The following is a 25,885-nucleotide window of genomic DNA, read 5'->3' as shown; positions in this document are numbered from 1 at the left end:
GGCCCTTCGAAACAGCACCGCCATTCACCGTGATCATGGCTGATCATCCACAATCAGTTTCCAGTTCCTGCCTTCTCCCCATCACCTTTGATTCCGCTATCTTTAAAAGCTCTATTCATCTCTTTCTTGAATGCATCCAGAGACTTGGCCTCCACAGCCTTCTGGGCAGAGCATTCCATGTATCCTCCACTCTCTGGGTGAAAAAGTTTTTCCTCATTTCCGTTCTAAATGGTCTACCCCTATTCTTAAACTGTGGCCTCTGGTTCTGGACTCACCCATCAGCGGGAATATGTCTCCTGCCTCCAGCGTGTCCAATCCCTTAATAATCTTACATGTTTCAATAAGATTCCCTCTCAGCCTTCTAAATTCCAGAGTATACAAGCCTAGTCGCTCCAATATTTCGTCATATGACAGTCCCCCCATCCCTGGAATTAACCTTGTGAACCTACGCTGCTCTCCCTCAATAGCAAGAATGTCCTTCCTCAAATTTGGAGACCAAAACTGCACACAGTACTCCAGGTGTGGTCTCACCAGGGCCCTGTACAGCTGCAGAAGGACCTCTTTGCTCTTAAACTCAATTACCCTTGTTATGAAGGCCAGCATGCCATTAGTTTTCTTCACAGCCTGCTGTACTTGCATGCTTGCTTTCACTGACTGATGCAGAAGAACACCTAGATCTCGTTGTACTTCCCCTTTTCCTAAATTGACTACACTTAGATAATAACATAGTGGAGAGTCCCCCTGTGGCTGTCCCCCTCAGCAACAAATATCTTGTTCTGGATGCTGTTGAGGGGGATGACCTGACGGGGGATATCCACGGTGACCGGGTCTCTGGCACTGAGCCTGGCGCTGTTGTGCAGGAGAGAAGGAGGGAGAAGAGAAATGCGGTAGTCGTGGGGGATTCCATAGTCAGAGGAACAGACAGGAGATTCTGTGAGCCTGACAGAGATACCCCCATGGTGTGTTGCCTCCCAGGTGCCAGGGTACGGGATGTCTCGGATCGGGTCCTGAATATTCTAAAGGGGGAAGGTGAGCAGCCAGTTGTATTGGTACATGTTGGTACCAATGACATAGATAGGACAAAGGAGGAGGTCCTGAAGAGAGATTTCCAGGAGTTAGGAAGGAAGCTGAGAAGCAGGACCTCCAGGGTAGTAATCTCGGGATTGCTACCTGTGCCACGTGCTAGCGAGGGCAAGACTCGTCGGATCAGGCAGATGAATGCCTGGCTGAGAGACTGGTGTAGGGGGCAGGGCTTCAGATTCTTGGATAATTGGAATCTCTTCTGGGGAAAGTATGACCTGTTCAAAAAGGACAGGTTACACCTGAACCCGAAGGGGACCAATATCCTGGCGGGAAAGTTTAATAGAGCTGTTAGGGAGGGTTTAAACTAATTTGGCAGGGGGATGGGAACCGGAATGATAGAGCAGAGGAAGGGGAAAACACAAATAAATCTAAGATAGTGAGCAGTAAAGATGTCAGGAAAGACAGGCAGGTAATGGGGCAAATGTGTAGCCATTGGGATGAGTTGAAGTGCAATAAAGTTGCAGTGAAATCAAAGCAAAAAGTATCAAATACTGGTCTTAAGGTGTTGTACTTAAATGCATGCAGCATAAGGAATAAGGTGGATGATCTTGTTGTACAGCTACAGATTGGCAGGTATGATATTGTGGCCATCACTGAGACCTGGCTAAAGGATGCATGTCTCTGGGAGCTGAACGTCCAAGGATACACGGTGTATCGGAAGGATAGGAAGGTAGGCAGAGGGGGAGGCGTGGCTTTATTGATAAGAAATGATATTAAATCGTTAGAAAGAGGTGATATAGGATCTGAAGGTGCAGAACCTTTATGGGTTGAGCTAAGGAATAGCAGGGGTAAAAAGACCCTGATGGCAGTTATTTATAGGCCTCCAAACAGCTGCAGGGATGTGGACTACAAATTACAACTGGAAATAGAAAAGGCTTGTCAGAAGGGCAGTGTTATGATGATTGTGGGGGATTTTAACATGCGAGTAGATTGGAAAAATTAGGTCGGCACTGGATCTCAAGAGAGAGAATTTGTAGAATGTCTGCGAGATGGCTTTTTAGAACAGTTTGTTGTTGAGCCCACTAGGGGATCGGCTGTACTGGATTGGGTATTGTGTAATGAACGGGAGGTGATTGGAGAGATTGAGGTGAAGGAACCCTTAGGAGGCAGTGATCATAACATGATTGAGTTCACTGTGAAATTAGAAAAAGAGAAGCCGAAATCTGATGTGTCGGTGTTTCAGTGGAGTGAAGGAAATTACAGTGGCATGAGAGAGGAACTGGCTAAAGTTGACTGGAAAGAGACACTGACGGGAAAGACGGCAGAGCAGCAGTGGCTGGAGTTTATACGAAAAATGAGGAATGTGCAAGACAGGTATATTCCAAAAAAGAAGAAATTTTCGAGTGGAAAAAGGATGCAACCGTGGTTGACAAGAGAAGTCAAAGCGAAAGTTAAAGCAAAGGAGAGGGCATATAAGGAAGCAAAAATTAGTGGGAAGACAGAGGATTGGGAAGTTTTTAAAACCTTACAAAAGGAAACTAAGAAGGTCATCAAGAGAGAAAAGATTAACTATGAAAGGAAACTAGCAAATAATATCGAAGAGGATACTAAAAGCTTTTTCAAGTATATAAAGAGTAAAAGACAGGTGAGAGTAGATATAGGACCGATAGAAAATGATACTGGAGAAATTGTAATGGGAGATGAGGAGATGGCAAAGGAACTGAACAAGTATTTTGCATCAGTCTTCACTGAGGAAGACAGCAGGATACCGGACGCTCAAGGGTGGCAGGGAAGAGAAGTGAGCGCAGTCACAATTATGACAGAGAAAGTACACAGGAAGCTGAATAGGCTAAAGGTCGATAAATCTCCTGGACCAGATGGAATGCACCCTCGTGTTCTGAAGGAAGTAGCTGTGGAGATTGCGGAGGCATTAGCGATAATCTTTCAAAAGTTGATAGATTCTGGCATGTTTCCAGAAGACTGGAAGATTGCAAATGTCACTCCGCTATTTCGAAAGGGGGCAAGAAAGCAAAAAGGAAATTATAGACCTGTTAGCTTGACGTCGGTGGTTGGGAAGTTGTTGGAGTCGATTGTCAAGGATGAGGTTACAGAGTACCTGGAGGCATATGACAAGATAGGCAGAACTCAGCATGGATTCCTTAAAGGAAAATCCTGCCTAACAAACCTATTACAATTTTTTGAGGAAATTACCAGTAGGTTAGACAAGGGAGATGCAGTGGATGTTGTATATTTGGATTTTCAGAAGGCGTTTGACAAAGTGCCACACATGAGGCTACTAAACAAGATAAGAGCCCATGGAATTACGGAAAAGTTACATACGTGGATAGATCGTTGGCTGATTGGCAGGAAACAGAGAGTGGGAATAAAGGGATCCTATTCTGGTTGGCTGCCGGTTACCAGTGGTGTTCCACAGGGGTCCGTGTTGGGGCCGCTTCTTTTTACATTGTACATCAACGATCTGGATTATGGAATAGATGGTTTTGTGGCTAAGTTTGCTGACGATACGAAGATAGGTGGAGGGGCCGGTAGTGCTGAGGAAACGGAGAGTCTGCAGAGAGACTTGGATAGATTGGAAGAATGGGCAGAGAAGTGGCAAATGAAGTACAGTGTTGGAAAGTGTATGGTTATGCACTTTGGCAAAAAAAATAAACGGGCAGACTATTATTTAAATGGGGAAAGAATTCAAATTTCTGAGATGCAACGGGACTTGGGAGTCCTCGTACAGGATTCCCTTAAAGTTAACCTCCAGGTTGAGTCAGTAGTGAAGAAGGCGAATGCAATGTTGCCATTCATTTCTAGAGGAATAGAGTATAGGAGCAGGGATGTGATGTTGAGGCTCTATAAGGCGCTGGTGAGACCTCACTTGGAGTACTGTGGGCAGTTTTGGTGTCCTTATTTAAGAAAGGATGTGCTGACGTTGGAGAGGGTACAGAGAAGATTCACGAGAATGATTCCGGGAATGAGAGGGTTAACATATGAGGAACGTTTATCCGCTCTTGGACTGTATTCCTTGGAGTTTAGAAGAATGAGGGGAGACCTCACAGAAACATTTCGAATGTTAAAAGGCATGGACAGAGTGGATGTGGCAAAGTTGTTTCCCATGATGGGGGAGTCTAGTACGAGAGAGCATGAGTTCAGGATTGAAGGGCGCCCTTTCAGTACAGAAATGCGAAGAAATTTTTTTAGTCAGAGGGTGGTGAATCTATGCAATTTTTTGCCACGGGCAGCAGTGGAGGCCAAGTCATTGGGCGTATTTAAGGCAGAGATTGATAGGTATCTGAGTAGCCAGGGCATCAAAGGTTATGGTGAAAAGGCGGGGCAGTGGGACTAAATAGGATAAAATGGATCGCCTTCTTACCACCAAAGTGGATAACCTCACATTCATCCACATTAAACTGCATCTGCCCACTCACCCAGTCTGTCCAAGTCACCCTGCATTCTCATAACATCCTCCTTACATTTCACACTGCCACCCAGCTTCGTGTCATCGGCAAATTTGCTAATGTTACTTTTAATTCCCTCATCTAAATCATTAATATATTTCGTAAACAGCTGCGGTCCCAGCACTAAACCCTGCGGTACCCCACTGGTCACAGCCTGACAGTCGGAAAGGGACCCGTTAATCGCTACTCTTTGTTTTCTGTCAGCCAGCCAGCCAATTTTCAATCCATGTCAGTACTCTGTCCCCAATGCCATGTACCCTAATTTTGCCCACTAATCTCCTATGTGGGACTTTATCAAATGATTTCTGAAAGTGCAGGTACACTACATCCACTGGCTCTCCCCTGTCCATTTTCATAGTTACATCCTCAAAAAATTCCAGAAGATTAGTGTCAAGCACGATTTCCCCTTCGTAAATCCATGCTGACTCGGACCGGTCCAGTTACTGAATTTCCTTCAGTTCATCCATTACCCTAGGTCCTTTGGCCACTATTATATCTGGGAGATTGTTTGTGTCTTCCCTACTGAAGACAGATCGAAAGTACCTGTTCAACTCGTCTGCCATTTCCTTGTTCCCCATAATAAATTCACCAGTTTCTGTCTTCAAGGGCCCAGTTTTGGTCTTAACTATTTTTTTTCCCTTTTCACATACCTAAAGAAGCTTTTACTGTCCTCCTTTGTATTCTTGGCTAGTTTACCTTCGTACCTCATTTTTTTCTCCGCATATTGCCTTTTTAGTTACATTCTGTTGCTCTTTAAAAGTTTCCCAATCCTTCGGCTTCCTCCTCGTCTTTGCTATGTTATACTTCTCTTTTATTTTTATACTGTCCATTACTTCCCTTGTCAGCCACGGCCTCCCCTTACTCCCCTTAGGATCTTTCTTCCTCTTTGGAACGAACTGATCCTGCACCTTCCGCATTATTCCCAGGAACACTTGCCATTGCTGTTCCACTGTCATCCCTGCTTGGGTATTGTTCCATTGAACTTTGACCAGCTCTTCCCTTATAGCACCATAGTTCCCTTTGTTCAACTGTAATACTGACACTTCCGAGTTTCCCTTCTCCCTCTCAAATTGTAGATTAGAACTTATCATATGAAGGTCACTGCCTCCTAATGGCTACTTTACCTCGAGGTCCCTGATCAAATCCGGTTCATTGCACAACACCAAATCTAGAATTGCGTTCTCTCTGGTAGACTCCAGTACAAGCTGTTCTAAGAATCCATCTCGGAGGGACTCCACAAACTCCCTTTCTTGGGGTCCAGTACCACCCTGATTCCTCCAGTCTACCTGCATGTTGAAATCCCCCATAACAACTGTACCATTACCTTTGCTACATGCCAATTTTAACTCTTGTTCAACTTACACCCTACATCCAGACTACTGTTTGGGGGCCTGTAGATAACTCCCATTAGGGTCTTTCTACCTTTAGAATTTCTCAGTTCTATCCATACTGACTCCACGTCTCCTGATTCTATGTCATCCCTCGCAAGGGACTGAATATCATTCCTCACCAACAGAGCCACCCCAACCCCTCTGCCCATCAGTCTATCCTTTCGATAGGACGTATACCCTTGAATATTCATTCCCCAGGACCTGTCCACTTGAAGCTATGTCTCTGTTATTCCCACAACATCATACTTACCAATTTCCAACTGTGCCTCAAGTCCATCCACTTTATTTCTTATACTCCGTGCATTCATATACAATACTTTTAATTCATTACTCCCCTCACCTCCCATATCAATTCCTATTTCACTTGGCCATACTGTATGATCCCTTCTTGAGCTTTCTGCTCTGTTGATTCTGCTATCTCCCTTAACTTTTCTTATTCTCTCTTTCCCTTTATCTTCATCCTTATATTTCCAGTTCGTCCCCTCCCCGACATTCTGCTGGAAATCTACACTGCTATCAAAGAGAAGATTCTCGGACCTGCTATTCCTGTCTATTTCGTTGCCGCATTCTCCGACACTTTAGGAAAAGTACAGCCAAATGACAAATCAGCTGAAAACCTCAGTGACTGAATTCCATCATCACTGGACGATTTGCCTCTCTCCTGGACGATGATAGGAGGGACAAAACACTGCAGACATCCGCACACTGCAAACCTGCTATTCCAAGAGCTCCCTTGTGCAGGACGATCCAATTTCATGTTCCTGTACAATTAATACACACCGGCCTCTTCTGTTTCACAGCTCCCACTTCAAAGCACTTACAGAAATATGAAGATTTTTCTCCCGACTTGTGCCACCACACAGATGAGCCGACGTACACCTCAGCGGATACATGAAAACGACACAGGTCCGATAACAATGCCGTCAGCTGCCTTCGCTTTCAACGGTGCCCTCCAACGATGCGCCGGAATTCAGATTCTGGCATCCCTTGCTCGTGCAGTTTGTAATCGCTCAACCTAGACTGATTCCTAAATGTCTTCCAACGAAGAGGTCACCGATGTTCCATCTGGGACTTTGTGTCGGTCTCTTCCTCTGTACACTTGCTACTCCCGGCCTCTCCGGTGAGGAATATCTGTTACCTGTCAAGTAGGAGGCCGTGCACAATTCTGATTTGATGGAGGCAGACGTGAGAGCACGGAGGAACATATGGTGAAATTTCTGAAATGCCTGCTTCGCTGCCGCTGCTACTGTGTAATCGGAAATCTCCGGAGGGGAATGCCCCGAATCCTCGGCTTTGCCTGTTGCTTGGCGGCGGGGCCCCGAGTGGAGTCGTTCGGCAGAGAGGTTGCTCGGTGCTCGGTGTCGGAGGGCTGGACGGAGGCTCGAAGTTTTCGGACGGACTCAGAGTTTGGACTGAGGTCCGGTGCTTCCAGGACGCTGCATCGGCAAGTTCGAGGCGCTGGAAACTCATGGTAGGGGGATTTTCTCCATTCTATCGTCTGTGTGAGATAACGAGGCCATCGGGTCTTTGAGACTTTCTTCCGTGCCCATAGTCTGCTATAATCAAATTGCGGTATTGCTTTGCACTGCTTAACTATATGGTAGAATTATGTGGTTTTTGTCACTTTTAATCTTGGTTTTCTTGTGCTTTTGTGATTTCATACCGGAGGAACATTGTATCATTTTTGAATGCATTGTAAGTTAAAATAAAATGAACGACGACTGAGTGTCCTCATAACCTAAGCTAATCTAATCTAATATTTCCATCGCTGTGTTACCTTAGAACGAGTGGGAGTTGTCGTACTGTTAGAGCAGCAAGCGTGAGGACATGTACGACTCAACATTCTCCTGGAAATCTAAACTGCTATCAAAGACAGCATTCTCGGATCTGCCATTCCTGTCTATTTCGTTGCCGCATTCTCCGACACTTTTGGAAAACTACAGATAGATGTCAAATCAGATGAAATGCTCAATGACTGAATTCCATCATCACTAGACGATTTGCCTCTCTCCTGGACGATGATAGAAGGGACAACACACTGCAGACATACGCACACTGCATACCAGCTCTTGCAAGAGCTCGCTTGCGCAGGGCGCTCCAATTTCATGCTCCTGTACACTTAATGCACATCTGCCTCTTCTGTTTCGCAGCTCCCACTTCAAAGCTCTTGCAGAAAAATGAAGGTTTTTCTCCCGACTTGCGCCACCGCACAGATGAGCCGATGTGCACCTCAGCGGATATATGGAAACGACATAGGGCGGATAACAATGTCGTCAGCTGCCTTCGCTTTCAACGGTGTCCTCCAACGATGCGCCGAAATTCAGATTCTGGCATCCCTTGCTCGTGTACTTCTACTGTGTCATCTAAAATCTCCAGAGAGGAGTGGCCCGTATTCTCGGGTTTGCCTGTTGGTTGGCGGCCGGGGCCTGGGTCGAAGGGTTCGGCAGAGATTGTGCTAAGTGCTCGGTGTCGGAGGGATGGTCGGAGGCTCTAGGTTTTCGGACGGACTGACTGTGGGACTGCGGTCGGGTGCTTCCAGGACGCTGCATCGGCAAGTTCGCGGCGCCGGAAGCTCATGGAGGGGTGTTTCTTCCTTCTACCGTCTGCGTGAGTTGATGAAACCACGGGGCTTTGAGAATTCTTTCCCATGCCCATGGTCTGCTCTTATCAAATTACGGAATTGCTTTGCACTGTTGCAACTATTCCGTAGAATTATGTGGTTTTTGTCAGTTATAGTCTTGGTCTGTTTTATATTTCTGTGATATCATACCAGAGGAACATGGTATCATTTTTTAACGCATGCACTTTAAAATTACAGTAAACGAGGACCGAGTGTCCTCATCATCTAATCATATCCAATAAAATATTTCTATCTTTCTGTTACCTTTGGACCAGTGAGAGTTGTCGTACTATCAGAGCAGCAATCGTGAGGACATAGCGCTCTGAAATGTGACCCAGTGATCTGCGGGCCTTGCCTGTTATGTGATCAGATGCCTCTGTATTCTACCTCGTCACGAGTCGGAGCAATTCGGACTGCAGTCTTGTGCCACCGAGAAGCTCTGTAGTACGGACTTGATGATCGGCGTAGTAAAAGAAGTCCCGATCCTTCGAGCTGGATTCGAACCAGCGACCTAAGGATGACTCCATTTCCTCTACAGTCCTCCGCTCTACCAACTGAGCTATCGAAGGAAAAGCGACACCCAGCTTTGCCACGCTGGCTCCTACCGACAATGATTACACAGATTTTCATCCTAGTGTCAGTGGAACGATGGCAACAGCCTGCCAATTGTAATGTCTAGTCCTTCCAGCACTATGGGCCGCAGGCCACCGGATGACGCACATCACCGAGCTTATCACCATTCTCGGTGCAACTCGAACACAGCTCTTTGATCCTCTTTGCTTGTCAAAATCAAAGGCTACTCAGCTTTCTCATTTCGCCCAGTGTCCAGGGCAATTTCCTTTCGACCACTTAACTCATTTCTGTCTGAGTGGACGCCTGCTGCTCATACATTACTGAAACACCAGCTGCCAGCTGGCTGTTCCTCGTATCTGCTTTCAATGCAACAAAGTTTCCCCTTTCCTTTGACTGAGACACGTTCCCCTCCCTCACCGCCACCCCCAGCTTTTGGGCATCCAAACTTCAGAGCAATTTAATGAGACGAGTGAATACAAAACGTCAATGGAGAATGCGAGCATCGATCTCGCTACCTCTCGCATGCTAAGCGAGCGCTCTACCATTTGAGCTAATTCCCCAGCACGTCCGATTGACCTCCTGTCATTTGCTCTGTGGCCGCAAGCACCATTGCATGCCTGTCACTGCTCACCGTTGCACAATCAGCAGCTCACACACAGACACACTCACTCAATCATCAACCAACCACTCAGACACACATACGGTCGCTCTCTGCCACTGTCACCTTTCATGTCCCCAAACGACAATTCATTCTCGCACATGCAAAGAATTATCCTTCTGACTATTTTTAAAACCGATGGTTATTGCAGTTGGAATTGCTATCTCCACTTCAATGTAGCGACAAACATACGGCGTACAATTACTTCATCACAGAGACACCGAAACATACCTTGAACATGCATATTCACCTCAGCTGAAATCTGGCCCGTCAGCACCCACATATCACCAACAACACCACTGTTAGGAACCTTCCCGTGTAAGAGTGACCATCATATGGTGGAATTCATCCTTGAAATGGAGAGTGACATAGCTAATTCAAAAACAAAGGTTCTGAACTTAAAGAAGGGTAACTTTGAAGGTATGAGACGTGAATTAGCTAAGATAGACTGGCAAATGACATTTAAAGGGTTGACGGTGGATATGCAATGGCAAGCATTTAAAGATCGCATGGATGTACTACAACAATTGTTCATCCCAGTTTGGCAAAAGAATAAATCAGGAAAGTGGTGCACTCGTGGCTGACAAGGGAAATTAGGGATAGTGTCAATTCCAAAAAAGAAACATACAAATTAGCCAGAAAAAGCGGCTCACCTGAGGACTGGGAGAAATTCAGAGTCCAGCAGAGGAGGACAAAGGGCTTAATTAGGAAAGGGAAAAAATATTATGAGAGAAAACAGGCAGGGAACATAAAAACTGACTGTAAAAGCTTTGATAGATATCTGAAAAGAAAAAGATTGGTTAAGACAAATGTAGGTCCCCTACAGACAGAAACAGGTGAATTGATTATGGGGAACAAGGACATGGCAGACCAACTGAATAACTACTTTGCTTCTGTCTTCACTAAGGAGGACATAAATAATGTTCTGGAAATAGTAGGGGACAGAGGATCCAGTGAGATGGACGAACTGAGGGAAATATATGTTAGTAAGGAAGTGCTGTTAGGTAAATTGAAGGGATTAAAGGCAGATAAATCCCTAGGGCCAGATGGTCTGCATCCCAGAGTGCTTAAGGAAGTAGCCCAAGAAATAGTGGATGCATTAGTGATAATTTTTCAAAGCTCTTTAGATTCTGGACTAGTTCCTGAGGATTGGAGGGTGGCTAATGTAACCCCGCTTTTTAAAAAAGGAGGGAGAGAGAAACCGGGGAATTATAGACCGGTTAGCCTAACATCGGTGGTGGGGAAAATGCTAGAGTCAGTTTGAAAGATGCGTTAACATCACTTTTGGAAAGCGACGAAATCATCGGACAAAGTTTCAGTCGAAGCAAGCAGCTGAGGAGTGAAGAAATCGGGTAGAAAAAGTCGTTTTTTTTAAACACTGCTCGGGGGGAAGGGTCTGCATTGCGCAGGCGCGTGGCGCCAAGGTTTAAAAAGAGAAATTTTGAACGGTTCTTGTTTTAGTCGAAGCAAGCAGCTGAGAAGAAGTGAAGAAATCAGGTGGAAAAAGCCGGGTTTTTTTTAAACACTGCTCGGGGAGAAGGGTCTGCACTGCGCAGGCGCGTGACGTAGAGAGCCAAGGTTTAAAAGCAGACCACCATATACAGCGGCCTTCGTCTGAGTCGACTGGGTCAGAGTGGGACGGCTTTGGCTCAAACAGGCTTCCGCGAGAAAAGGCAAAGGCCAGGGTAGTTTCTGAGTTTTTTATTCAGATTGTCTAGCGTAGAGAAAATGCCAGGCAGGATGTTGGAATGCTCCTCTTGCAGGATGTGGGAAGTCAGGGAGCCCTCCAGTGTCCCTGACAACGACACCTGCAGGAAGTGCATCCAGCTGCAGCTCCTAACAAACCGCGTCAGGGAACTGGAGCAGGAGCTGGATGACCTGCGGATCATTCCGGAAGAATAGGGAGATTATAGATAGGTGCTACAGGGAGGTACTTACGCCAAAGGAGCAGAGGACACGAAATTGGGTCACTGTCAGGCGAGGGATGAGGAAACGGCAGGCAGAGCAGGGTTCCCCTGTGGCCATTCCCCTCAACAACAAGTATACCGCATTGGATACTGTTGGGGGGGATGACTTACCTGGGACTAGCTGCAGTAGCCGGATCTCTGGCACTGAGTCTGGCTCTGCAGTGCAGAAGGGAGGGGGAGGGGAAAAGAGGAGAGCGTTAGTGATAGGGGACTCGATAGTTAGAGGTGCAGATAGGAGGTTCTGTGGTCGTGACAGAGAATCCAGGATGGTTTGTTGCCTCCCGGGTGCCAGGGTCAAGGATGTCTCTGAGCGATTGCATGACATTCTGAAGTGGGAGGGTGACCAGCCAGATGTCGTGGTGCACATCGGTACCAATGACATAGCAAGGAAGAGTGAGGAGGTCCTGGAGAGTGAGTATAGAGAGCTTGGTAGGAAGTTGAAAAGCAGGACCTCGAGGGTGGTAATCGCAGGATTGCTGCCTGTGCTAGGTGCCAGTGAGGGTAGGAATAGGATGCTGTGGAGGATGAACAAGTGGCTGAGGAACTGGTGTAGGGGGCAGGGTTTCAGATGTCAGGATCATTGGGACCTCTTCTGGGGCAGGTGGGACCTGTACAAGAGAGACGGGTTACACTTCAACCACAGGGGGACCAATATCCTTTCAGGGAGGTTTGTTAGTGCTATTGGGGAGGCTTTAAACTAGATTTGCAGGGGGATGGGAACCAGAGTACCAGAACTGACAGTGTGGCTGGGGTGAAAATAAATGATGTTGAAAGTTTAAGCAAATCCGCTGATAGAAAGGTTGTTAGTGGTGGTAAAAATCTTCTGAGGTGTATATATTTTTCAATGCTAGGAGTATTGCGGGGATGGCTGATGAGTTGAGGGCGTGGATTGACACGTGGAATTATGATGTTGTAGCAATTAGTGAAACTTGGCTACAGGAGGGGCAGGACTGGTAGCTTAATATTCCAGGGTTCCGATGTTTCAGATGTGATCGAGGCAGAGGAATGAAAGGTGGGGGAGTAGCATTGCTTGTTAGGGAAGATATTACAGCACAGCTCAGGCAGGACAGATTAGAGGGCTTGTCTACTGAGTCCTTACGGGTGGAGCTGAGAAACAGGAAAGGTATGGCCACATTAGTGGGATTGTATTACAGACCACCCAATAGTCAACGAGACTTGGAAGAGCAAATCTGCAGAGAGATATCAGGCAACTGCAGGAAACATAAAGTTGTGGTGGTAGGGGATTTTAATTTTGGACTTCAGTAAGGCCTTTGACAAGGTCCCACATGGGAGGTTAGTTAGGAAAATTCAGTCGCTAGGTATACATTGAGAGGTGGTAAATTGGATTAGACATTGGCTCGATGGAAGAAGCCAGAGAGTGGTGGTAGAGAATTGCTTCTGAGTGGAGGCCTGTGACTAGTGGTGTGCCACAGGGATCAGTGCTGGGTCCATTGTTATTTGTCATCTATATCAATGATCTGGATGATAATGTGGTAAATTGGATCAGCAAGTTTGCTGATGATACAAAGATTAGAGGTGTAGTAGACAGTGAGGAAGGTTTTCAGAGCCTGCAGAGGGGCTTGGACCACCTGGAAAAATGGGCTGAAAAATGGCAGATGGAGTTTAATACTGACACGTGTGAGGTATTGCACGTTGGAAGGACAAACCAACGTAGAACATACAGGGTTAATGGTAAGGCACTGAGGAGTACAATGGAACAGAGGGATCGAGAAATACAGATACAAAATTTCCTAAAAGTGTCGTCACAGGTAGATAGGGTCATAAAGAGAGCTTTTGGTACATTGGCCTTTATTAATCGAAGTATTGAGTATAAGAGCTGGAATGTTATGATGAGGTTGTATAAGGCATTGGTGAGGCCGAATCTGGAGTATTGTGTTCAGTTTTGGTCACCAAATTACAGGAAGGATATAAATGAGGTTGAAAGGGTGCAGAGAAGGTTTACAAGGATGTTGCAGGGACTTGAGAAACTCAGTTACAGAGAAAGGTTGAATAGGTTGGGACTTTATTCCCTGGAGCGTAGAAGAATGAGGGGAGATTTGGCAGAGGTATATAAAATTATGATGGGTATAGATAGAGTGAATGCAAGCAGGCTTTTTCCACTGAGGCAAGGGGAGAAAAAAACCAGAGGACATGGGTTAAGGGTGAGGGTGGGAAAGTTTAAAGGGAACATTAGGGGGGGCTTCTTCACAGAGAGAGTGGTGGGAGTATGGAATGAGCTGCCAGACGAGGTGGTAAATGCGGGTTCTTTTTTAACATTTAAGAATAAATTGGACAGATACATGGATGGGAGGTGTATGGAGGGATATGGTCCGTGTGCAGGTCAGTGGGACTAGGCAGAAAATGATTTGGCGCAGCCAAGAAGGGCCAAAGGGCCTGTTTCTGTGCTGTAGTTTCTATGGTTCTAAAGTCAGCATGGGGTTGTGAAAGGAAAATCATGTCTGACTAATCTCATAGAATTTTTTGATGATGTAATTAGTACAGTGGATAGGGGTGAACCAGTGGATGTGGTATATTTGGATATGCAAAAGGCTTTTGACAAGGTCCCACACAGGAGATTAGTGTGCAAACTTAAAGCACACGGTATTGGCGGTATGATATTGATGTGGATAGAGAATTGGTTAGCAGACAGGAAGCCAAGAGTGGCAATAAACGGGACCTTTTCAGAATGGCAGGCAGTGACTAGTGGGGTTCCGCAAGGCTCAGTGCTGGGATCCAGTTGTTTACAATATATATTAATGACGTGGATGAGGGAATTAAATGCAGATCTCCAAGTTTGCGGATGACACGAAGCTGGGCGGCAGTGTTAGCTGTGAGGAGGATGCTAAGAGGATGCAGGGTGACTTGGATAGGTTAGCTGAGTGGGCAAATTCATGGCAGATGCAATTTAATGTGGATAAATGTGAGGTTATCCACTTTGGTGGCAAAAGCAGGAAAACAGATTATTATCTGAATGGTGGCCGTTTAGGAAAAGGGGAGGTGCAACGAGACCTGGGTGTCATTAAACACCAGTCATTGAAAGTGGGCATGCAGGTACAGCAGGCAGTGAAAAAGGCGAATGGCATGCTGGCATTCATAGCAAGAGGATTCGAGTTCAGGAGCAGAGAGGTACTACTGCAGTTTTACAAGGCCTAAGTGAGACCACACCTGGAGTATTGTGTGCAGTTTTGGTCCCCTAATCTGAGGAAGGACATTCTTGCCGTAGAGGGAGTACAAAGAAGGTTCACCAGCTTGATTCCTGGAATGGCAGGACTTTCATATGATGAAAGACTGGATCGACTATGCTTATACTCGTTGGCATTTGGAAGATTGAGGGGGGATCTTATTGAAACGTATAAAATCCTAAAGGGATTTGACAGGCTAGATGCAGGAAGATTGTTCCCGATGTTGGGGAAGTCCAGAACGAGGGGTCACAGTTTGAAGATAAAGGGGATGCCTTTTAGGACCGAGATTAGGAAAAACTTCTTCACACAGAGAGTGGTGAACTGTGGAATTTTATGCCACATTAAACAGTTGAGGCCAGTTCATTGGCTATATTTAAGAGGGAGTTAGATATACCCTTGTGGCTAAAGGGATCAGGGGGTATGGAGGGAAGGCTGGTACAGGGTTCTGAGTTGATGATCAGCCATGATCATACTGAATGGCAGAGCAGGCTCGATGAGCCGAATGGCCTACTCCTGGACCTACTTTCTACGTTTCTATGTTTCTATTCACCTTTCCTGTATTATTACGCCCCAGCGGGACCCCATGTGTCAGAAGCAGATATTCTTCATGAACCAAGGAGATGGCCGCGTCATCCGTTTCTTCCGGCAGTTTGAAAAACTCCATCTACGACTCAACATTCTGCTGGAAATCTACACTGCTATCAAAGAGAGCATTCTCGGATCTGCCATTCCTGTCTATGTCGTTGCCACATTTTCTGACACTTTTGGAAAGGTACAGATAAAAGTCAAATCAGCTGAAAATCTCAATGACTGAATTCCATCATCACTGGACGATTTGCTTCTCTCCGGGTCGATGATAGGAGGGACAACACAGTGCAGACATACGCACACTGCAAACCTGCTGTTCCAAGAGCTCGCTTCTGCAGGGCGCTCCAATTTCATGCTCCTGTACACTTAATGCAGATCTGTCTCTTCTGTTTTACAGCTCCCACTTCAAAAGCTCATGCAGAAATATGAAGGTGTATCTTCCGACTTGTGCCACCACATTAGTTGAGCCAAATTACACCTCAGCGGATATATGGAAACGACATAAGGCCGGAAACAATGTCATCAGCTGCCTTCGCTTTCAACGGTGCCCTCCAACGATGCGCCGAAATTCAGATTCTGGCATCCCTTGCTCGTGCACTTTGGAATCGCCCAACCTAGACTGATTGCTAAATGTCTTCCAACGAAGAGGTCACCGATGTTCCATCTGGGCCTTTGAGTCCGTCTCTTCCTCTGTAAACTTGCTACACGCGGCCTCTCCGGTGATGCATATCTGTTATCTGTCAAGTAGGAGGCCCTGCACAATTCTGATTTGATGGAGGCAGACGTGAGAACACGGAGGAACATCTGGTGAAACTTCTGAAAGGCCTGCTTCGCTGCCGCTGCAACTGTGTGAACCAAAATCTCCGGAGGGGAATTCCCCGAATCCTCGGCTTTGCCTGTTGCTTGGCGGTCTGGGCTTGGGTGAAGCCTTCGGGAGAGATGGTGCTCGGTGATCGGTGTCGGAGCGCTGGTCGGAGGCTCGAAGATTTTGGACCGACTCAGAGTCGGACTGTCGTCGGTTGCTTCCAGGGCGCTGCATCGGCAAGTTCGCGGCGCTCAATCCTCATGGCAGGCGGAGTTTCTTCCTTCTACTGTCTGCGTGAGATAATGAGGCCATCGGGGCTTTGAGACTTTTTTTCCATGCCCATGGTCTGCTCTTAGCAAATTACGGTATTGATTACATCTGCAGACCCCAGAGCCTGCTGGCCCTGATGTTAGCAGGCATGAACTTCAGATTGCGGCCGCTGCCATCGATCTTGCCGGCTCCAGCACCTCAGGGCATATTCAAAACCTGGACTCCAGCAACGACCATGGACACCTTCAAAGTGATTGCGCTACCACCAACTGCGACTCCAGCCTTGAACTCCAGACCGGGTCTTTATGTGCTGCTATTGTGACTCCCGTCTCCCCTTCCCCCACCATCACTCTGCAACTCCGTGTCCCTCAGATCCCACCGTCAGCTCCTGGGCCCTCAGAGGCTCCATCTTCCTCTCACCCCAACCCTCCCCTCTCCATTGACACCCCCACCCTCCCCCCTCTGATCCCAGCTCTCATCCGTGCCGGGTCTTTACCATCCCCTCCGACCTTCAACTGTCGGAGGCAGATCGCTCTGTTCTCAGTAAGGGCCTCACCTTTGTCCCCCTTCGCCCACACCTCAGCGAGTTCCGCGTTCGCCACGATGCGGAACTTTTCTTCCGCCGTCTCCGAGCCTACTTCTTCGGCAAGGACTCTTCCACCCCCACCGATGACCCCTTCTCCCGTCTTCAACCCTCTTCCTCTTCATGGACACCCCGCTCTGGTCTTCTACCTGCTCTGGATCTCTTTATTACTAACTGCCGACGGGACATCAACGGTCTCGACTTCACCGCACCTTGTTTCCATTCCAACCTCACTCCTTCTGAACGCTCTGCTCTCCACTGCCTCCGCACTCATCCTAACCTTATTATTAAACCCGCCGATAAGGAGGGTGCTGTTGTAGTCTGGCGTACTGACCTCTACCTTGCCGAGGCACAGCGACAACTCAAGGATACGTCCTCTTATTTACCCCTCGATCGTGACCCCACTAAGGAGCACCAGGCCATTGGCTCCCACATCATCACCGACTTTATCCACTCAGGGGATCTCCCATCAACTGCTACCACCCTTATAGTTCCCACACCTCGCACTTCCCGTTTCTACCTCCTACCCAAGATCCACAAACCTGCCTGTCCTGGCAGACCTACTGTCTCAGCTTGCTCCTGCCCCACCGAACTCGTTTCTGCATACCTCGACACGGTTTTATCCCCCCTTGTTCAATCCCTTCCTACCTATGTTCATCACACTTCTCACGCTCTTAAACTTTTCGATGATTTTAAGTTCCCTGTCCCCCACCGCTTTATTTTCACCATGGATGTCCAGTCCCTATATACGTCCATCCCCCATCAGGAAGGTCTCAAAGTTCTCCGCTACTTTTAGGATTCCAGACCTAATCAGTTCTCCTCTACCACCACTCTGCTCCGTCTAACGGAATTAGTCCTCTGGCCCTCACCTACCACCCCACCGGCCTCCAGGTCCAACATATTATTCTCCGTAACTTCCGCCACCTCCAATGGGATCCCACCACTAAGCACATCCTTCCCTCCCCCACTCTCTCTCTGCTTTTGGCAGAGATCGCTCCCTACACGACTCCCTTGTCCATTCGTTGTACCGCTCCCGCCCCCATCCCTCCCCACTGATCTCCCTCCTGGCACTTATCCTTGTAAGCGGAACAAGTGCTACACATATGGCAAATGACACTTCAAGGATTGACGGTGGATATGCAATGGCAGGCATTTAAAGGTTGCATGGATGAACTACAACAATTGTTCATCCCAGTTTGGCAAAAGAATAAATCAAGGAAGGTAGTGCACCCGTGGCTGACAAGAGAAATTAGGGATAGTATCAATTCCAAAGAAGTAGCATACAAATTAGCCAGAGAAAGTGGCTCACCTGAGGACTGGGAGAAATTCAGAGTTCAGCAGAGGAGGACAAAGGGCTTAATTAGGAAGGGGAAAAAAGATTATGAGAGAAAACTGGCAGAGAACATAAAAACGGACTGTAAAAGCTTTTATAGATATGTAAAAAGGAAAAGACTGATAAAGACAAATGTAGGTCCCCTGCAAACAGAAACAGGTGAATTGATTATGGGGAGCAAGGACATGGCAGACCAATTGAATAATTACTTTGGTTCTGTCTTCACTAAGGAGGACATAAATAATCTTCCAGAAATAGTAAGGGACAGAGGGTCCAGTGAGATGGAGGAACTGAGCGAAATACATGTTAGTAGGGAAGTGGTGTTAGGTAAATTGAAGGGATTGAAGGCAGATAAATCCCCAGGGCCAGATGGTCTGCATCCCACAGTGCTTAAGGAAGTGGCCCAAGAAATAGTGGATGCATTAGTGATAATTTTTCAAAACTCGTTAGATTCTGGACTAGTTCCTGAGGATTGGAGGGTGGCTAATGTAACCCCACTTTTTAAAAAAGGAGGGAGAGAGAAACCGGGGAATTATAGGCCGGTTAGCCTAACGTCGGTGGTGGGGAAACTGCTGGAGTCAGTTATCAAGGATGTGATAACAGCACATTTGGAAAGCGGTGAAATGATCGGACAAAGTCAGCATGGATTTGTGAAAGGAAAATCATGTCTGACGAATCTCATAGAATTTTTTGAGGATGTAACTAGTAGAGTGGATAGGGGAGAACCAGTGGATGTGGTATATTTGGATTTTCAAAAGGCTTTTGACAAGGTCCCACACAGGAGATTAGTGTGCAAACTTAAAGCACATGGTATTGGGGGTAAGGTATTGGTGTGGGTGGAGAATTGGTTAGCAGACAGGAAGCAAAGAGTGGGAATAAACGGGACCTTTTCAGAATGGCAGGCGGTGACTAGTGGGGTACCGCAAGGCTCAGTGCTGGGACCCCAGTTGTTTACAATATATATTAATGACTTGGATGAGGGAATTAAATGCAGCATCTCCAAGTTTGCGGATGACACGAAGCTGGGTGGCAGTGTTAGCAGTGAGGAGGATGCTAAGAGGATGCAGGGTGACTTGGATAGGTTGGGTGAGTGGGCAAACTCATGGCAGATGCAATTTAATGTGGATAAATGTGAAGTTATCCACTTTGGTGGCAAAAATAGGAAAACAGATTATTATCTGAATGGTGGCCGATTAGGAAAAGGGGAGGTGCAACGAGACCTGGGTGTCATTATACACCAGTCATTGAAAGTGGGCATGCAGGTACAGCAGGCGGTGAAAAAGGCGAACGGTATGCTGGCATTTATAGCGAGAGGATTCGAGTACAGGAGCAGGGAGGTACTACTGCAGTTGTACAAGGCCTTGGTGAGACCACACCTGGAGTATTGTGTGCAGTTTTGGTCCCCTAATCTGAGGAAAGACATCCTTGCCATAGAGGGAGTACAAAGAAGGTTCACCAGATTGATTCCTGGGATGGCAGGTCTTTCATATGAAGAAAGACTGGATGAACTGGGCTTGTACTCGTTGGAATTTAGAAGATTGAGGGGGGATCTGATTGAAACGTATAAGATCCTAAAGGGATTGGACAGGCTAGATGCGGGAAGATTGTTCCCGATGTTGGGGAGGTCTAGAACGAGGGGTCACAGTTTGAGGATAGAGGGGAAGCCTTTTAGGACCGAGGTTAGGAAAAACTTCTTCACACAGAGAGTGGTGAATCTGTGGAATTCTCTGCCACAGCAAACTGTTGAGGCCAGTTCATTAGCTATGTTTAAAAGGAAGTTAGATATGGCCCTTGTGGCTACAGGGGTCACAGGGTATGGAGGGAAGGCTGGGTTCTGAGTTGGATGATCAGCCATGATCATAATAAATGGCGGTGCAGGCTCGAAGGGCCGAATGGCCTACTCCTGCACCTATTTTCTATGTTTCTATGTTTCTATATCCTTACACTTCCTCCCTTACCACCATACAGGGCCTCAGACAGCACTTCCAGGTGAGGCAACACTTCGCCTGTGAGTCAGCTGGGGTCAGATACTGCGTCCGGTGCTCCCGATGTGGCCTTCTATATATCGGCGAGACCCGACGCAGACTGGGAGATCGTTTCTCTGAACACCAACGCTCCGTCCGCCAGAGAAAGCAGGATCTCCCACTGGCCGCACATTTTAATTCCTCGTCCTATTCCTATTCTGATATGTCTATCCACGGACTCGTCTACTGTAAAGATGAAGCCACACTCAGGTTGGAGGAACAACACCTTATATTCCGTCTGGGTAGCCTCCAACCTGCTGGCATGAACATTGACTTCCCTTACTTATGCTAGTGCCCCACCTCCCCCTCGTACCCCATCCGTTATTAATCTATGTACACACATTCTTTCTATCGCTCTCCTTTTTCTCGTTCTGTCCCTCTGACTATACCCCGTGCCCATCCTCGACTTTTCATTCTCCCTGGGCCTCCTGTCCCATGAGCCTCTGATATCCCTTGGCCAATCAACTGTCCAGCTCTTGGCTCCATCCCTCCCACTCCTGTCTTCTCCTATCATTTTGGATCTTCCCCTCCCCCTCCCACTTTCAAATCTCTTGCAACTCTTCCTTCAGTTAGTCCTGACGAAGCATCTCGGCCTGAAACTTCGACTGTACCTCTTCCTAGAGATGCTGGCCTGCTGCGTTCACCAGCAACTTTGATGTGAGTTGTCGGTATTGTTTTGCACTGTTATAACTAAACCGTAGAATTATATGGTTTTTGTCAGTTTTAGTCTTGGTCTGCCTTGTGTTTCTGTGATATCATACCGGAGGAACATTGTATCATTTTTTAACGCATGCATTTTAAAATTACAGTAAACGAGGACTGTGTGTCCTCATCATCTAATCATATCCAATCTAATATTTCTATCTTTGTGTTACTTTTGGACGAGTGAGAGTTGTACTGTCAGAGCAGCAAGCGTGCGGCCATAGCGCTCTGAAATGTGACCCAGTGATCTGCTGGCCTTACCTGTTATGTGATTAGATGCCTCTGTATTCTATCCCGTCACGAGTCGGAGCAATTCGGACTGCAGTCTTGTGCCACCGAGAAGCTCTGCAGTCCGGAACTGATGATCCGCGTAGTAAAAGAAGTCCCGATCCTTCGAGCCGGATTTGAACCAGCGACCTAGGGATGACTCCATTTCCTCTACAGTCCTCCGCTCTACCAACTGAGCTATCGAAGGAAAAGTGACACCAAGTTTCACCACGTTGGCTGCTACCGACAATAATTATGCAGATTTTCATCCTAGTGTCTCTCGACCCAGAGCAACAGCCTGCCAATTGTAATATCCATTCCTTCCAGCACTAGGGGCCACAGCCGACTGGATCACGCACATCACCGAGCTTATCACCATTCTCGCTGTGACTCCAACAGAGCGCTTTGATCTTCTTTGCTTGTCAAAATCAAAGGCTACTCAGCTTTCCCATTTCGCCCAGTGTCCAGGGCAATTTCTTTTTGACCACTTAACTGATTTCTGTCTGAATGGACGTCTGCTGCTCATACATTACTGAAACACCAGCTGGCAGCTGGCTGTTCCTAGTATCTGCTTTCAAGGCAGCAGATTTCCCCCTTTCCTTTGACTGAGACACGTTCCTCTCCCTCTCCGCACGTTCCTCACCCTCTCCGCCACACCTATCTTTTGTACATTCCAATCTTCACAGCAATTTGATGAGACGAGTGCCTCTGAATAAAAAAAGTCAATGGAGAATGCGAGCATCGATCTCGCTACCTCTCGCATGCTAAGCGAGCGCTCTACCATTTGAGCTAATTCCCCAGCACATTCGATCCACCTCCTGTAATTTGCTCAGCGCCACAAGCACCATTGCATGCCTGGCACTGCTCACCGTTGCACAATCAGCAGATCACACACAGACACACTCACTCAATCATCAACCAACCACTTAGACACACATACGGTCGCTCTCGGCCACTGTCACCTTTCATGTCCCCAAACGACAATTCATTCTCCCGCATGCAAAGAATTATCCTTCTATTTTTACAACCGACTGCGACGGCAGTTGGAATCGATATCTCCACTTCAATGTACCGACAAATATTCGGCGTACAATCACTCCCTCACAGAGACACCGAAACATAGCGTGTAATGCGTCGCATCCGTGAACATTGAGATTCACCTCAGCTGAAATCTGGCCCCTCAACACCCACATAGCACCAATAACACCACAGTTAGCAACCTTTCCGCCGCCTTCTTTCCTGGATTATTACGCCCCGGCGCGACCTAAAGTGTCAGAAGCAGATGTTCTTCATGAACCAAGGAGATGGCCGCGAAATCCATTTCATCTGGCAGATTGTAAACCTTCATCTACGACTAAACATTCTGCTGGAAATCTGCACTACTATCAAAGACAGCATTCTCGAATCTGCCATTCCTGTCTATTTCGTTGCCTCATTCTCCGACACTTTAGGAAAAGTACAACCAAATAAGCAGTCAGCTGAAAAGCTCAATGACTGAATTCCATCATCACGGGACGATTTGCTTCTCTCCGGGTCGATGATAGGAGGGACAACACAGTGCAGACATACGCACACTGCAAACCTGCTGTTCCAAGAGCTCGCTTGTGCAGGGCGCTCCAGTTTCATGCTCCTGTACACTTAATGCACATCTGCCTCTTCTGTTTCACAGCTCCCACTTCAAAGCTCTTACAGAAATACGGAGATTTTTCTGCCGACTTGTTGCACCACACAGATGAGCCGAAGTGCACCTCAGCGGATATATGGAAACGACATTAGGCCGATAACAATGCCGTCAGCTGCCTTCGCTTTCAACGGTGCCCTCCAACGATGCGCCGGAATTCAGATTCTGGCATCCCTTGCTCGTGCAGTTTGGAATCGCTCAACCTAGACTGATTCCTAAATGTCTTCCAACGAAGAGGTCACCGATGTGCCATCTGGGTCTTTGTGTCGGTCTCTTCCACTGTACACTTGTTACGCGCGGTCTCTCCCGTGATGCATATCTGTTATCTGTCAAGTAGGAGGCCGTGCACAATTCTGATTTGATGGAGGCAGACATGTGAACACGGAGGAACATCTGGTGAAACTTCTGAAATGCCTTCTTCGCTGCCACTGCTACTGTGTGATCCGAAATCTCTGGAGGGGAATGCCCCGAATCCTCCGCTTTGCCTGTTGCTTGGCGGCCGGGGCCTGGGTCGAAGTGCTTGGCAGAGATGGTACTCGGTGCTCGGTGTCGGAGGGGTGGTCGGAGGCTCGGAGATTTCGGACGGATTCGATTCGGACTGTGGTCGGCTGCTTCCAGGACGCTGCATCGGCAAGTTCGCGGCGCTAGAAGCTCATGGCAGGGGGAGAATCTTCTTTCTACAGTCTTCGTGAGATAACGAGGCCATCGGGGCTTTGAAACATTTTTTTTCCGTGCCCATGGTCTGCTCTTATCAAATTACAGTATTGTTTTGCTCCGCTGCAACTAAACGGTAGAACTGTGTCTTTTGTCAGTTTTAGTCTTGGTCTGTCTTGTGTTTCTGTGATATCATACCGGAGGAACATGGTATCATTTTTTAACGCATGCATTTTAAAATTACAGTAAACGAGGACTGAGTGTCCTCCTCATCTAATCATATCCAATCTGATATTTCTATCTTTGTGTTACTTTAGGACGAGTGACGGTTGTCGTACTGTCAGAGCAGCAAGCGTGAGGACATAGCGCTCTGCAATGTGACCCAGTGTTCTGCGGGCCTTGCCTGTTATGTGATAAGATGCCTCTGTATTCTATCCCGTCACGAGTCGGAGCAATTCGGACTACAGTCTTGTGCCACCGAGAAGCTCTGTAGTATGGAATTGATGATACGCGTAGTAAAAGAAGTCCCGATCCTTCGAGCCGGATTCGAACCAGCGACCTAAGGATGACTCCGTTTCCTCTACAGTCCTCCGCTCTACCAACTGAGCTATCGAAGGAAAAGCGACACCAAGCTTCGCCACGTTGGCTGCTACCGACAATGATTACACAGATTTTCATCCTAGTGTCTGTCGACCCAGAGCAACAGCCTGCCAATTGTAATGTCTAGTCCTTCCAGCACTAGGGACCACAGGCGACCGGATCACGCACATCACCGAGCTTATCACCATTCTCGGTGCGACTCCAACACAGCTCTTTGATCTTCTTTGCCTGTCAAAATCAAAGGCTACTCAGCTTTCTCATTTCGCCCAGTGTCCAGGGCAATTTCCTTTCGACCACTTAACTCATTTCTGTCTGAATGGACGCCTGCTGCTCATACATTACTGAAACACCAGCCGCCAGCTGGCTGTTCCTCGTATCTGCTTTCAACGCAACAAAGTTTCCCCTTTCCTTTGACTGAGACACGTTCCCCTCCCTCTCCGCCACCCCCAGCTTTTGGGCATCCAAACTTCAGAACAATTTAATGAGACGAGTGCCTGTGAATACAAAACGTCAATGGAGAATGCAAGCATCGATCTCGCTACCTCTCGCATGCTAAGCGAGCGCTCTACCATTTGAGCTAATTCCCCAGCACATCCGATTCACCTCCTGTAATTTGCTCTGTGGCCACAAGCACCATTGCATGCCTGGCACTGCTCACCGTTGCACAATCAGCAGCTCACACACAGACACACTCACTCAATCATCAACCAACCACTCAGACACACATACGGTCGCTCTCTGCCACTGTCACTTTTCATGTCCCCAAACGACAATTCATTCTCCCGCATGCAAAGAATTATACTTCTGTGTATTTTTTTAACCGATTGCTATTGCAGTTGGAATTGATATCTCCACTTAAATGTAGCGACGAACATTCAGCGTTCAATCACTTCCTCACAGAGACACCGAAACATACCGTGTAATGCGTCGCTTCCGTGAACATGCATATTCACCTCAACTGAAATCTCGCCCCTCAGCACACACATATAACCAAGAACTCCACAGTTAGCTGTCACAATTCCGGAGAACATTGGGAGCAAGGGTGCACCCAAATGCAAGACACATCTTGTGAGGTCACTTAAATTTAGTTTATTGTTCGAAACCAGGAGAAGAAGGCAGGAGTAGGAGTAGCGAACTGGACAAGGACTGAGGACTACCAGTAGGCTGGGACCAAGGGTCTGGGCTAGGACTCGGAATCGGCTCCCAGAACGAGAAAAGACATGAAGACGCTAGGGTATGGCCTCCGAACAGAGACTGGGAAGGACCCAGTACCTGGGTCTTGCCTCGGGCTCGGACCCCAGAACCAGGCAAGGACATGATATGGGCTAGGTAGAGGAGAAACATGGGAACAGAGAGCCTCGGTCTCGGGGAGCAGGTACATGGAAACATGGACACATACACAGAACACAGAGTCGGTACCCCTCCTTGGGTACAGGACATAGGGCCGGGACTTACACACAGAACAGAGAGTCGGTACCCCTCCTTGGGTACAGGACATAG

At 47.4% G+C, this 25,885-nt stretch overlaps 5 non-coding genes across 5 annotated transcripts; all 5 read right to left on the bottom strand.

Moving 5' to 3' along the window:
* Positions 1–8,981: 8,981 nt before the first annotated feature.
* trnay-gua (transfer RNA tyrosine (anticodon GUA)) lies at positions 8,982–9,067 on the bottom strand. The gene is given in 2 exon segments: positions 8,982–9,017; positions 9,031–9,067. It is a non-coding gene; the product is annotated as a tRNA-Tyr (tRNA).
* Positions 9,068–9,558: 491 nt separating this feature from the next.
* trnaa-agc (transfer RNA alanine (anticodon AGC)) lies at positions 9,559–9,631 on the bottom strand. The gene has a single exon. It is a non-coding gene; the product is annotated as a tRNA-Ala (tRNA).
* An 11,941-nt stretch (positions 9,632–21,572) lies between these two features.
* trnay-gua (transfer RNA tyrosine (anticodon GUA)) lies at positions 21,573–21,658 on the bottom strand. The gene is given in 2 exon segments: positions 21,573–21,608; positions 21,622–21,658. It is a non-coding gene; the product is annotated as a tRNA-Tyr (tRNA).
* Positions 21,659–22,176: 518 nt separating this feature from the next.
* Positions 22,177–22,249, bottom strand: trnaa-agc (transfer RNA alanine (anticodon AGC)). Its single transcript has one exon. It is a non-coding gene; the product is annotated as a tRNA-Ala (tRNA).
* A 2,067-nt stretch (positions 22,250–24,316) lies between these two features.
* On the bottom strand, positions 24,317–24,402 carry trnay-gua (transfer RNA tyrosine (anticodon GUA)). The gene is given in 2 exon segments: positions 24,317–24,352; positions 24,366–24,402. It is a non-coding gene; the product is annotated as a tRNA-Tyr (tRNA).
* Between the last annotated feature and the right edge of the window lie 1,483 nt (positions 24,403–25,885).

The sequence above is a fragment of the Mobula hypostoma genome, chromosome 1 (genome assembly GCF_963921235.1).
Source record: "Mobula hypostoma chromosome 1, sMobHyp1.1, whole genome shotgun sequence".
Lineage (NCBI taxonomy): Eukaryota > Metazoa > Chordata > Chondrichthyes > Myliobatiformes > Myliobatidae > Mobula > Mobula hypostoma.
The sequence above is the reverse complement of the archived record's forward strand: the minus strand, read 5'-3'. Positions and strand labels throughout refer to the sequence as shown.